This window comes from Gallinula chloropus (genome assembly GCF_964237585.1).
Source record: "Gallinula chloropus genome assembly, contig: HAP1_SCAFFOLD_110, whole genome shotgun sequence".
In the NCBI taxonomy this organism is placed as follows: domain Eukaryota; kingdom Metazoa; phylum Chordata; class Aves; order Gruiformes; family Rallidae; genus Gallinula; species Gallinula chloropus.
Window position 1 is genome coordinate 117,080 of NW_028168348.1, and position 14,872 is coordinate 131,951.

The following is a 14,872-nucleotide window of genomic DNA, read 5'->3' on the forward strand; positions in this document are numbered from 1 at the left end:
GAGAACGTTTTCTTTTAAGAACTTGCCAAACCAAATTGTAACAGTGCAAAATAAGATTTCTCTGCAGAAATAAGCGTCAGAGCATCTGGGGCATCTCTAGTGGTCAAGCCGCTGAGCCAGCCCTCTTTCCACTAGAGCTCTGTTCACTGACAGCATCTAAAGGGGGGGAAAAGAAGTAGAAAGGTGAACAAGCCACTGGGAAGAATTATCAGCCAGTTGCTGATCAACACTCTGCATCATCATCATCGTCAACTCTAAGAGTGTTGACAAAACAGGCATGTGGCCAGACACACCTCATCTCCCATCGAGTTCAGAGCTCTACCAGTGGCAGACCTGTTGCACTGTCATAATTTGTGACCTGGAAAAGACAGACCGACATCAGTGTGCAGACAGACACCAGTCCTGGTCGCGAGCGTGAGCGATTCTCAGCAGTGCCCTGCCCTGAGCCACAGAGTTGGCACGGCCAGCGTCAGCCACTGCGCTGCCGATGCTGCACCAGGAAGGTCTCAGCACCAAGGTTTCTCCACCAGAGCCCTGCCCAGCAGCCAGGCGTCCAAGCTGGGCCTTTGTTCTAGCCTGAAGCACACACAGGATGCTGGAGGAGAGGGGCCAACAGCAGCACTCAACGCAGCAGCAAGGCTTTCCCAGACAGCTCCCACTGACCTGCGCCAGCAGGACTGCGCCTCTGGTCATCTCCACCATGGCTGCGTCCGCTTGGGATGAGAAGTGATCCTCGTCTGTGGAGAGAGCAGAGCGGGAGACAGCAGATGAGATGGGGCCAGGCTTCACAGGCCAGGAGGGACTATGCAACCAACCCTGCCTGACCTCCGACTGCAGCCCAGCCAGAGAACCCTCCCCTGCCACCGCTGGAGGCATTTGCTGGACCCAGCCTATCCAGCTGGAGGTCACACAAGTATTATCCCTGCTGTGCTGCCGAAGGGAAAGGACCGAGCGCTTTCTAAAGCCACCTGCATGTGAACACCAGCAGCTGATGAATTGGGAGGCTTGAAAGGCAGAAGAGCAGACTTTTCATCTGCCATTGCTGTTTTGACTCTGACTAGTAGGAAAATCTCAGGCGTTTGTCTAGCAAATTAAAAGCTAAGTTTGCCTTGGTAACTCCTTCGGGACAGTAGGTGGCAGAGTAGCTCCAGCTACTTCACCTATACCCTGAAGGTCCTGCCAACCTGCTCTTCAGTAAAGTCATTCCTTCTCTCCTCCCTCCACACAGGAGAAAGCCTGGCCCTTCCCCATCTCTCCCCTGGAGCCTGACAGGTTGTGCCACACTCACACATTTAGAAGAAAATACGTTTTCTCCAGCCCTCACTCCAGTCCCTTCAGAGGCTGCGCTCGCAAGGGGAGGGAGAAGGCTGAGACAGAATCAAGGCTGGTACACAGCTGGCACCCAGGGAAACCTGCCAGAGCACCACCAGGGTACGTCTCGAGAGCTCCGTTACCTGCCAGCGGGACCACGTTGTCCAGCAAAACTTCTGCTGCTTGGAAAGGCAGCGATAAGAAGTCAGACCTGAAGGAAAAGGGAACAAACCCAAAGAAGATGGATTTAAGTTTCTCCTGTGTCCTTGAAGGTTACGGCAATTAATCAACTGCTTTAGCAGGAATTCAGTTTAAAAGTAAAGACCCTCCAAAGACCCCAGACCACAGTCCCAGCAATCCAAGCAGCAGCAGCAGAGGAGCTACAGACCTGATCTTCCTGAGCTGGTCGATCTTCACTCTGTTGTAGCCTCCATAGTCCACGTAGCGGAGCTCCACTTCACCGGTCTCTTCAAAGTACCTATTGACTTGAGCCCGTAACCACGCCCCATCCAGAGCCGGAGCCGCGCAGATCCTGCCAACTGCAAAGCAGAAGAGCTCAGGGTGAGTGGATGCCCAGAAACGAGCCCTTCGGGCGGATCAGCCGCGCTGCGCAGCGACCTCCTGAGAACCAACAGCATTCCTTCTACTGCTCCCATCTCCCTTCCACACCCCTGCCCCTCCATCAGACCCGCCTGCAGCTGCGACTCAGCAGAGCTGCCTTGGACTCTCAAGTCTGTCTGCCACCACCGTGCTCAGGGGCATTGGGCTTTTGCATGACCCTACAAGTTTCTCAAGCAAACAGCTTGTGAGCAGTTGAGTTACTTGCCTTCTACTGGAGTTGGCAGAGTGGGAATATCCAGTTGGGAATAGCAGGCATTCATCTGCTGGCCAAGTCTATGCAGGACACAGAAAGTAGGGTGTGTATGCTGCTGTAAAAACATGTGGCCAGCATTGACTTGGAGTTCAGCACGTGGGGGGCCATGCAACTCTTCACACAGAACTGACAGGGTTCAGGGCACTTGGTCTGCAACTGATTGACTCAACCACAGCTCCTCAGAGCACGTCTCTGCCTCGCCCAGCAGCACCTCAGAAACCTGCTGCCATCCATCCATTCAGCAGCAGCCCATAAAGAGAGAAGGACCCCGTGCTTACTGGAGGCTGCCTCAACGGGAGCAGAAACCATTCATACGAGCAGGTCTCAAAGCAGCGGGGTGTTCAGCACCCAGACACGGCCCATTTCACTGGGCAGCTCAAGCACACCCTCAGCTTTAGACAGTAAGCTCCATGCTGAAAGGGGACCAGCCCATTCACCCCTTTGCAGCAGACCCTGAAATTCACCCAGAGCCAACAGCGATGGGAATTCTGAGAGCAAATGCATACCCACCTGTACAAGGGCCAAATATTCCTCTGCTGAGAGGAATAGATTTAGAGGGAGAGGATAGATTTAGACATGTTCTGAAGCAGAAGGGGTACAGCACATAAAACACTTGGTCCCCATGTATTTGTAGGAGGATTTGGAAATCCCTTACCTCCTGAGTGACCTTCACCCATTCCTGCTGCCCTGCTACCATCACGATGCATGGCCAGAGCATCCTCTTTATGCACCCCTTTACTGTGGGGCACGATGCTGCCTTCAGGTAGAGCCAGAGTGGGAGGCTTTTCTCTTGGTGCTGAGCTCTGCTCAGCAGGCACATCTTGGCTTGCAGATACCCTCTGTGAATCCAACTGCTGGCCTGATGCACCAGACCACGTTGTCTTCTGCGGCGGGGCCTTCGCACTCGTCCCACCTTCAGATGCACGTGCACAGCCAGAGGACGCAACGCTCGCCATCTCCAGAGGCAGGGAGGCTGAGGCTTCATCCCCTGGGCACTGCTCTTCCTTGGAGGCTGCCTCTCTCGCCCCAACACTCGCTGCTGGTGTTTCCTGCTGCTCTTCAGCGGCTCTTTCTTCTTGATTAAAGGTGGCAGACTTTCTCCTTTGGCAGTACAGCCACCAGCAGCCAACAAGTGCCAGCACTCCAGGTATGGCACACAGGAGGACTCTGTGGAAGCGCCCAGCCATTTTACACAGCCTCAGGGATTACAGCTGGGAAGAGAAACAAGAAAGCACCTTACAATCGTCATTGGAAAAGTAACACAAAGCCTGAAGCTTCATAAATGCCTGAAGGTGTTTCTATGAGCACCAACAGGGTCGTTTCCCAGTCCTGAAATTCATGTCCTGAAATTCAGTCCCTGAATTCCAGTCCTGAAATTCAGTCCCTGAATTTCAGTCCTGAAATTCACGTCCCTACCAGAGAGCACACAACAAGTTCCTCACCCAAGACCATATATCAGGACATTTCGCACCAATAGACTTCTGGATTTCACCTGACTTCACCTTTATACTTCAAACAATTTCACCAGGCAGAATCAAGAAGACCAGAAAGCCCTGGGGGTGCCAGTGGAAAACACTGGTGCCCAAGTTGGCTTTTCCTCCTTTTTCTGAACGGGCTGGGAAATCTCACGCCTCTCAACTCCTGGCTACACGGCTGGTACTAAGGCCAGGGGGTTGGCTTGGACAACAAGGGGATGTTCTTTGGTGACTCCAACCTCTTGGAGAGGGACAGGATCCACCTGTCTTGAAGGGGCCCTCAGGAATCCCAGACCCAGGAGGTAGGATAAAGTCTGGAGAAAGGGCAGACGGAGTAAATACCGGCTTTACCATCTCTACTGTCACCCGGCTGAGCCATCAAAGAGAAGATTTAAGAAATGAAGAAAAGAAGAAAAGGAAATTCCTCCCAGGCTGCCCAGGGAGGCTGGGGAGTCTCCTTCTCTGGAGGGATTCAACACCTACCTGGACCCTGTCATGTGTGACCTGCTGGAGGTGATCTCCCCTGACAAGGCTGGAGGTGATCTCCCCTGACAAGGCTGGAGGTGCTTCCCCTCTGGGAAGTGACCTCCCAGGTGATGCCCCTCTGACAGAGATGTCACTGGTTGGTCACCAGAGGTCCCTGGCAACTGTTGCAATTCTAGACCTCTAGTGGGTTGGCTTGAGACAGGGGGGCAGCAGGCAGAAAACCAGGATGCACATCTTGCAGATGGGGACAAAGCCAGGAGATTCAAGATCCTGTCAAACTAGAGTTTTTTTAGTCCATCTGCAGCAGATACAGGACTGGGTTTTTTTTTTAATTACTATTTTTTAAGAGAATAGGCATAGCACTAACATCATAGTAATAAAAGAAGTGAGAATGAATAAAACCTGAAGTATCTCTGTTTATCACACTCACAGGCCCCGTTACAAACCTGTAACTTGGCAAGTAAAAGCAGGTGAACAAGTTTGGATAAGAAAATAAATACAAATCTAATATCAATAGCAGTTCAATCTAAAAAATAAATTATAATTTGATTAAAGAAGTTGAATTGCAACTTCTTAAAGAAGTTGCACATGACAATTTGACATTCAATGAAGCCACAATTTGAGTATGTGAAAGTATTGAGTATGATTATCAAAGCTTTCAAAGGGGGAAATGTGACAGTCACCCTAATAAAACAGCTTCACTTCTACGTTATTTTGGTTCTAGTGTAGGATTCGATTTTGATTTTAAAGGAGTTAGAGCAGCTGTGAGAATATAAGGGGGAAAAACAGAAAGAACCCCCAAAAAACCCACTCCAACATGATTGATGAAATATTGTTTATAGGGTCAATGCCGCTCCGGTCCCAAACAGCTTCACACCAGCACGGCTTTTTTTTTTATAGAATTTAAATATTTAATGCAATAAAATAAATAAATATTTCTCTTTGCACATTTAACAGACAAAAACAGAACAACAAACCCAACCCCACATTGCAGGGACTTGGTCAAACTTCAGAAGAGAAACTAAAATGAGGGTCAGTCCAAGGGAATCACAGTGTGACTGCAGTGGTGCCCGTCTCACAGCAGCTGCTGGTGGATTATGGCCCACACCATCTTCCTGTGGAAGTGAGGGATGTGACTCTGGAAAGAGGAGAGAGAAAGCCATTAAATAGAAAGTCAGGGTGGCAAGGAGGCACAAACAGCCGGTACGTTAGGGACGGGGAGCGCAGCTCTGCCCTGCTGAGGCCACCCCAAAGTGCCGACCCCAGCAAGCGCGCGCCCAAGGAGAGGTACAAACCCTCAGCCCCTGCCCCAGGCTGCTGCCTGAACTCCCCTCCCCCAGCTCTTGAAAAAACCCAGGGCAAAAAAGCTCTGGAGCTGTTGGAAACCTTCGCTCACCTGAGGAAAGGTCATGGGCTCGTCTTGGGAGATGCTGTCTGCGTGTTGGCAGGCGAAACCCCCACAGTCGCTGCTGTTCTGCTGCTGAGGGATTTCCTAGGGAAGGCAGAGGAAGTGCCGTTCCCTCAGAGGACGAGCAGCAGGCGTTACCCACACCAGCCCTGCGCTAACCGCACCCAACTCGGGATGCGCTTCCCACTCCCGCAGCCTCGGCGGGTCCCCCCAGCTCTCGGCACACCCAGCTCTGCACAGCGCCGAGTCTCCGCAATCAAGGCTTGAGGCCTCGCTTTTCCCTCGGAGGGAATGTCCTGAGAAACACTGGCACCAGCCCCTGCTCTGTCACACACCGGGCTCTGTGCTCCAAGCCAGAATCAATCCTCATCCCAGAGCTGGGTTTGGCAGCCTACGGTCTCTGACAAGGGCTCAACAGATCCTTAAAAACTTATGGAATGGGGACAAAGTCAGATTCACCTGAATGGGGCAGACTGATTAAACAAACCCCAACCCCAAAACAGCAAAGAGAGCACTGGGCCAGCGAGAAGAGGCTCTGCTTGGAGAGTCCAACCCAGCTTCCCGCTCCGCTCGCAGCCAGAGGTGGTGCCATAAGAACAGGAGAAGCTTCGGGCTGATGACTTGGGCTGAACTCGGACGGGTTCAGACCCTCACCACAAGGAGCCACAGTTCATTTTCCAAACCCAAGCAGCGCTCACTTACATGGGGCTCTGTGCTGTGAGGAGTCCCCTGGGAACAAGCCAGCTCCACCTTTCTTTTCTCCCGGTTTTCTTCTTGCAGGAATTTGCTGTTTAACCCAAAAGAGAACAAAAGATCCTCTTTATCTCCAGCATTTATTCCCACAAAAAGCCAGCTGCTGAAGGAGACTCCCACAACAGCAGAAGCTCATTTAGGAACCCTCCAGATCACCCCTTGTCAGAGGAGGAACAGGAGAACCAAGCAAGGAACTGCAATGCCCACCCTGTACCCACATACCAGGTGCACCTCCAGGAAGAGGAAATACAAAAGCTTTTGAGCGGAGGAAGTTCCCAGGCCGGGGGCTGGGACAATACCTGCTGTCTGCCCTCCAACACATGGTGTTACAACCACCAGCTTACGGGGATTCAAAGCTCTGCTGCCACAGAGAGAGTCACCAACAGCATGAAAAAAGGACTGAAGAGCACCATGTAACCACAAGCCTGAGTTAAGTAGCGGGTACCTAAGGGGGTGCAGTAATGTGTCACCCTCCACAAGTCCCGACAACCAGATACTACGTCCTCCTGCTGTGTGGTGCAGCTACAGTCTACCCACCAAGTGGGACAGGTACGAATCATGGGGATACTCACAGGTCTTTGGAGTCCCAGATGGAAAGGGATCTCCTCCATATTTCTGTTGGTCCAGCTGATACAGAGTTGTCACTGGTTGACTGGAGAAGGTTGGAAAACCGGACAAGGATGGAAGACGGAGCAAGGATGGAACAGCAGAGTAGAATGGCATGTGGCAGTAGTAGGATGGAAAATGGAAGTAGGATGGCAAGCTGGAGTAGTAGGATGGCACACGGCAGTAGTAGGATGGCACACAGCAGTAGGATGGAAGACTGGAGTGTGATTTAACTCCAGAATAGATTCGAGCAACGGTGTAGATTGGAGCACTGTACAAGACTGGAGCAGGGGGGAAGGCTGGAGCAGTCAAGGAGGCCTCAGCAGTCGAGGAGGCTGGAGCACTGTGGGGCAGGAAAAAACAATAGAGAAGAACCACAGTGTTTATAAGCACGGCATTTTGTGTTGACACGTGTCAGAGCACCAGAAAGGAGACAATTTATTCCTACACAACTGTCTACATGTGAGTGGGGAGCCACAGCTAAAGGAAAACAAATACCTAAAGTACAACGAGACTGTCAAACCCCTGGACAGAAACATCCTGCACTGGTGTCATGACAAAACACAGTGGGCATTTCTGTGCAGAGGCTCTTCACACTCAGCTGGGTGACTCTGAACTCGGGCAGACCAGAGGGGCAGTGTCGTGGTTTCACCCCGGCTGAGGGCCAAGATCCACGCAGCTGCCTGCTCCTTTAAGGAAAAGAGCAGGTTAAAGGGAAGAGGGAAGGGGGGTGAGAAGTAAGGGAAGGGAAAAAGGAAGAGAAAGGGGCAAATAACCCCAAAATCAAGAAATTAAGAGGCCCGTGGGTTGGGATAAGGATAGTTTACTAAGATAACAGAAAGATACAATGTAACAATACTAACAGGACTTCAAAGCAAAATATATGAAGCTGTTGATACACAATGCAGTTTCTCACCAAACCATACAACTCAGGCCGTGCCACCCAGAGCCGTCCCAGAACCCGACCGTCCCCCAAGAACTGCGCGTCCCGGAGCCGCCCTAGGCCTTCCTCCCGTCAGCCCCCGATATCCTGGGCAGGACGTAATTGGCGTGGAATACTCTCTTTGGTCAGTTGGGTCACCTGTCCTGGCTTCGCCCCTCCTTTCTCATGAAGAGCTGAGAAAGTCCTTGACTGTCTGACAGCAACTAGAAACATCAGGGTGTTATCAGCAGTACTCCCATTTTACTCTCAAACACAGCATTCATCTGCTGTTACAAATGAAATTAACTCCATCCTGACCCAAACCAGGACATTATCCACCCCTTATTCCATACCATTTACGTCATGACCAAATCCAACCATTTCTTGTTTTAGACACACATATATGTGTGCACACATGTATACGCACATATGTGCATACAGGTATCATTCCCTTAGTCCATTCCTCTGAGTTTGTTGAGTGAATGAACATTTAGTCCATGATGCTTTTCAGGCTTCATTCTTCGTAACAGTCTCTCATGGTGTCAATATGCGTCACTGGATCGTTGCATCTCAGGCTCTCAGTCGATACAGCTGACATGGTCCATGTTCATAGTCTGTGAATCAAAGGTGTTCATTTTCAAAGGGAAGGAGGAAAAAGTTCTTGGAACACCAGGTCTTGGTCCCGTCATCGTGGCACTCTTCCTTCATTGACTTGTATGACTCCGGCTGGAACTCGATTGGTACAACATACAACAACATACAGCAATAATAGCAATAATGAATGTACAGAGCAGTTATTATAATACAATTTCTACCTTATTAATTGTATTGGCTATTCTCACCTAAAATCAAATCCCTCTGGGGTACACATCGAACTTCTCCATTCTTCTGCATTACCCACCAAGTACAACCAGGTCCTTGAGCAAAAGCAATCCCAGACATGGGTTTACCTTTGCCCGAAGCAGGGATGACCCAAACCGTCTTCCCTAATATACTCTTCATATGCACCACTGGGACTCTGTCTCCTTCTACAGTACATGGAGATTTTGACTGGGCAGGACCAGCTCGATTGGTGGATCCTCTAGAGTTAACTAACCACGTGGCTTTGGCTAAATGTGTATCCCAGTGTTTGAATGTTCCACCACCCATCGCTTTCAGGGTAGTCTTTAAGAGCCCATTATATCGTTCAATTTTCCCAGAGGCTGGTGCATGATAAGGAATGTGGTACACCCACTCAATGCCATGCTCTTTGGCCCAGGTGTCTATGAGAGCGTTTCGGAAATGAGTCCCGTTGTCTGACTCAATTCTTTCTGGGGTGCCGTGTCGCCATAGGACTTGCCTTTCAAGACCCAGGATTGTATTCCGGGCAGTGGCATGGGGTACAGGATATGTTTCTAGCCAGCCAGTGGTTGCCTCCACCATCGTAAGCACGTAGCGCTTGCCATGGCGGGTGCGTGGGAGGCTGATGTAATCAATCTGCCAGGCCTCCCCATATTTATATTTCATCCACCGGCCTCCATACCAAAGTGGCTTCAAGCGCTTCGCTTGCCTGATTGCGGCGCACGTCTCACATTCATGGATAACTTGTGCAATAGCATCCATGGTTAAGTCCACCCCTCGATCTCGAGCCCATCTATATGTTGCATCTCTCCCTTGATGACCTGAGGAATCATGAGCAAGGCAAACCCAGCACACAAGAGGCGCCTGCTGTCAAGGGCAAAGAAGAGCCTGAGGCTGCACAGGTTCAGGAAAGTCTCTGCTAACCTCTCCCACAGACTCTGCTCCTGGAGCGGCATCGCTGCCCGAAGCTCGGCGTTTCCTTGCTGCCCTGGCTGGTACCTTCACCGCAGCAGCAGCAGCTTCTTCAGCCTTCTCTTCACACCCAGGGATGGCATCATCTGAACAACAAAAGCAGGCCACATGACAGCGTAACTTAAGAGGGGGTTCAGATCGCCATTTGCATGGCAGCCCAGCTCCTCGATCCCACCCAGAGCACTGGGATTCATTCCAAGCTGCACACCCTTCTGCAGTTTCAGACACCCCTCAGTTTTACAAGGGACACCAAACCCCAGAAGAACCAGGGCTGTCAACTACCTTTGTCATGGGCGCCACCTGGTTGTAGCTTTGGAGGTTCCTGCCCATCAGGATGTTCCACAGGCAGATGAGGGCTGTGGAGAGAAGACACAGAACAGGGATGTACAACCACAGCTCAGCTTCACACAAGCAAAACTCCCAGAGCTAATTGCTGGAGTTCCCTTTCCAAGCCCCCCTGGGATCATCTCAGACACACTCACAGACACCGCAGAGCATCCCCCACCTCTCCCAGCCAAGGCACCGCTAATTATCCCACTACAGTGGGGTAATTCCTTTCTGTTAATACTTCTTCATGAGTTACGCTTGTTCCCAGCACCAAACACAGGGCTTTGGCTAACGTGGAAGGGGCTTTGTTTCACTCTGCACAGGTTAACCCCCCCCCAAGCCACACACGGCCCTTCACCAGGGCAATGCCCCTGTGTACAACGCTGAGTTACTCTCCCCGGGGGTTTCACCACCCACACCCACAGTTTTGCCTCTTTCTACCCTGGGACACAGAAGCCACAGGCACGGCACGGCCATCACTGCCCATAGCAGGGGCCGGAACAAGATGGGTCTCTCAGGTCCCTTCCAACCCCACAACCACCCCCCATCTGTGCCTGGGAGCTCCGGGACGCTGGCACCGGTTCAGCCCCGGGAAGGCAGCCCCGTGTCTCCACACGCCCTACGCCGGGACTCGCCCCCAGCCGCTGCTCCCCCCTCACACACACACACACACACACACACACACACACTGAGCCCTCTGCTCCTGCCCCACGCGCGCTCCCAGGGCCCGTTTCTTTCCCAACTCCCCGCTTCCCAGACGGAAAAGCCCCCGGGGGGCCAAGGGGGCCGGGTTCGCCAGGGGCCTTCTCGGGGCGGGGGGACCCGCAGCTCCGCTCCCGCCCTGGGCTCCAACGCCCAGGAGAGGTCCCGCAGGCCGCACCCGGGAGGCCGCGGGGCCTCAGGGACGGGGCGAGGCCCTCGGGCGGCCGTGCGGCCTCGGGGCGGATCGCTGACCTGGGGGGCGGCCTCTGCAGCGGCGGCGCGGCCGGGGACGGCGCGGGGGGCGCGGCGGACGGCGGCGAAGAGGCCGCCGAGGGGCCCCAGCAGCCATCGGGACACAAGCACCGGCAGCCCGCGGCGGGAACGCGCCCGTCCTGCGCCGCGCCTGGCACGGCCCGGCCCCTCCCACCAGGGTGCGGAGCAGCCCCGCCATTGGCTCCGACCGCTGCCTGTCTGGGCAGGGAGAACGCGGAGGAGCCAACGGGGGGGGTGTGGCCCAGGGCCGGCCACGCATGCGCGGTGCTGCTCCCCCTCCCTGGGCAGCGCCAGGCTGGGCTGGGCCGGGCTGGGCCGTCCCTCCCCGGCTCTGCCCCCCGCTTGCCCGGCCCGGCCCTGCCCGGCCGCCCCTCCCAGGGCTGTGCGGGGCAGCCCCGCCATTGGCTCCTCCCGCCGCCTGTCTGGGGAGGCAGAGCCCGGGCAGGAGAGGGGCGGCTCTCTCCTCTCCTCTCTCTCTCCGCCCCCCCACCGCAGGTTCTGCGGCCCGAGGGACGCGGGTGGGTGGGAGCGGCCGGCGGCCCGGCCCCTGGGCAGGTTCCCCCTCCGGTCTCCTCCCCCCGGCTCAGCGGGGGAGAGGACGGAGGCTCCCGGGGCTTACCGAGCCCTTTCCCCAGCGCTCTCCCGGCGCTCGGTGCCGGTCTCCTGTCCCGCTCCCGCTGCACAGACCGGCTCAGCCATGGCCGAAGGCTCGACTGAGCGAGAGCGGCGGGTGGGCAGGACGCGTGTCCCGGGACACGGAGCGGGGACTTGGGAAGCGTTGAACGGCCCCGCCCGGGACCGGCCGGACCGGCTGCCCGGGCAACGGCGACGAGCGACCGGCCGCCGAACCCAGCGGGAATGGCCGAACCCTGCGAGCGGGAACGGGGTGGGTTTCCCCTGTCCCGCTGGGTTCGGCTGGGTCCCGCAGCCACCCCGCTCCCCCTGCCCTGCCCGAGCCAGAAGGGCGGGGATGCGGGGAGGGAGGGAGCTGCGCGGGCAGCCGGGGTGAGGCTTCTCGGGGTGCCCCCGGGTTTCCACCCCGAGAATCCCGGCCCCCCCTGTGTTTACCTCACGTTTCTCCTTCCCGGGGAGAACAGGATTCCCCACCGAGGCAAAACTCCTCCGTGTCAGACGGGAGGAGCATCGATCCCTTTGAACAGCCAGCACCGGGAATCTCCTGCCTTCAAGTCAGGCTGCCAGCACTAGAACTAGATGCTGCCTCTCTCAGCACAGAGCAGATGAAGCCCCCAGCCCCATTTACACCAGCTACAAAGTCCCCACCACAAGGGCAGGGCTTATTCTCCCTGTCATGACTTGTTGGCGCTGGCGGGCAGCGGGTCAGCCGGGCTTCCAGGCCATTCTCCCTTCCCTTGTTGGAGGAGCTGTTTGTCCGTCTTCTTCTCTCCTTGCTGAACATCCTGGCAGAAGGGAGGGAGGGGGAGAAAGAATTAACAAAGGAGCTCAGGAGCTCAGGGTGTGAAGGGAACGTTTGTGATCTGGGGACAGAGCAAACTGCACAGGCTGTTCCCAAGACACTGGCATGGTTGATGGGGGTGGACGTATAGAAGGGAGCATAAGAAATCGCATTTATAATTTACACATAAATAAGAGTAAATTCAATTACTAACTATTGCAAGATGCTTGGAGGGAAAGGTGCTAAGGAGAACAAAATAAATGAGAGCAAGGTTGTGACTCGCGACAGACAGGGACCACCTGTCAGCAGACAGACGGTCTGTTTAGAGACAGGCGGGAAGCCGGGTTTATCCCCCACACCGGGACCCCACTCAAGCGACCCCATGCCTCGAGGGTCAAAGAGATCGGAATGCCCAACCGGGACCAAAAAAATCGCTTAATATAAAGTGCTCTCGTTGAAGACATATCGGATATTAAACTAATAAAAACAGATACTACACTTGATTTTAGCCAAAACGCCGACAAGCCATGCCTAAAAGCCAACCAGAACCTCTATACACCCCAGCCGGCACTCACACAAAACACGGTTAATACACATTTGCCCCGAAACACCCTCAGGTCCCCCTCGCATTCATATTCCCCTGCCTATCCCCCTCTTCGCGCCGGGATCCGCTGCTCCCGGCTCCGTTAACCGGCGGAGAGCTCCGCACCGAGCACTCCCAGCAGCCCCTGCGCGCACCTCTGATCTTTATTTGCATAGACACGCCCCTCTCCAGCCGCTCCTCTGCCCGGTATCCTCCCCAGATAGCACCCAGCTTCTCCCTTCCCAGAACCAGCCACAATAAGATGGGCAAACAGCCGGTGTGCGGATGCTTTTAGGCATCAAAGGTAAACTAAGGATATTTGGCGATAAGATGGGTTATCAGAACTCGTTATAATCACAAACCAGTCAGTGGGGTGTGAACAGTGTGTGTAACCAAGTAGCAGTTGTTCAGCTTGCCACCTTTGCAGTAACAAATGTCTCTAATCTGTGGGATTTCACCCAATAAACGGCTTCACCTGAAATTCATATCGAATTGGGTGTTGCTCGTTGCCGGTCACCACAAATGGTGACCCCGACGTGATCCCGAGATCGACCGACACAACCTGAACCTGCGACCGACCAGCTCCTGATACCATGAGTGAAGAAACCAGCGAAACTCCAGAGGGAAAGAGCAGCTGGAAACAATCCCTGCAGCAACCAGACAGTGCTCAAGGATGGTGGAGAGAAGAGAAAACAACCCCCTGCAGCAGTACGGCTGAGAAGGTGAGCAGCTGTTACAGCTCTGGGGAATGAGTTCTCTAGTGAGGAAAGGGCCACAGTCAGGATTTGAGCAACAACCCTTTCAAAGAGGCATAAAATAGGATGAGCCAGCACTGGAGCGTCTGCTGCGGTGGGGTTGTGACCACTCGAACTGCACTTAGTGCTCAGTGTAAACACCTGGCAAGGGGTGGGGGATAAATTATGGGATGCAGTCTCTAGGGGAGACAAGAAGGTCAAGAGAGTTGCTGCTGCTGGGAAACTTGGGATGTCCACTCTGGAAAGCATAAAAGCGGAGCAGACAGATGCCACGGGGGCTGCTAAAGCTCTGGCGGCAACGGCATGGCCTGCTGGGAAAGGGTTTGAGCCCCCAGTCCCAGGACCGACCGCCCACCCACCCGAAGGCTACGGATACAGAGAAACACAGACTAAAGCACCGGTCAGTGTTGTCCCCACGGCACCTCCTGAGCCCATGGACACTGACAAGGAGCCTGTGCACACGGACAAAAGCCCTACAGAGACGGTCCCGAAGCCGCCTGGCCAGAATCTGCCTTGTCAGCCATCGGATCAGGGACCCACTTGGTCTCTACACCCACCGCTCCCATCCACACCTCCCACCCAACTCCCCCAGAAATCACTGTCTCCTGATGAATTGGTTTGCAGCATTTGCTCGTATGTGCCACAGGCTCAGGGATGCGTTTATCCACTGAGAGCAAGGCTGGGCACAGAGCAAAAGGAGTTTTGATGGTGACCATTGAAAGTGGGCAGCTTACTTGAAAATTAACCTGGAAAATACAACCCCCCGTTTGGGTCGAGCGATGGCCGCTTACTAAAGAAAAACTTGCCCACTTCCAAGATTGAATAGAGGAGCAACTGACCAAGGGACACATCCAGCCCTCCACAAGTCCGTGGAACTCGCCTATTTTTTACTGGGTCTAACCCCCAGCCAAAGCAGTTTCCCTTGGACAGGTCACACAGGTCGGCGTACAGATGGGGCTGGAATAGCTCCAGAGAAGGAGACTCCAAACTCCCCTGGGCAGCCTGTCCCAGGGCTCCCTCACTCTCACTGAAAAAGTTCTTCCACATGTTGGTGTGGAAATTCCTATGCTCCTACAAGATGCCATTGCCCCTTGTCCTGTCTCCACAGTCAAGTGAACCTGGTAGTGGCATTTCTTTACTTGGTGGTTCCCTGAGCAGTGAACCCCCTCAT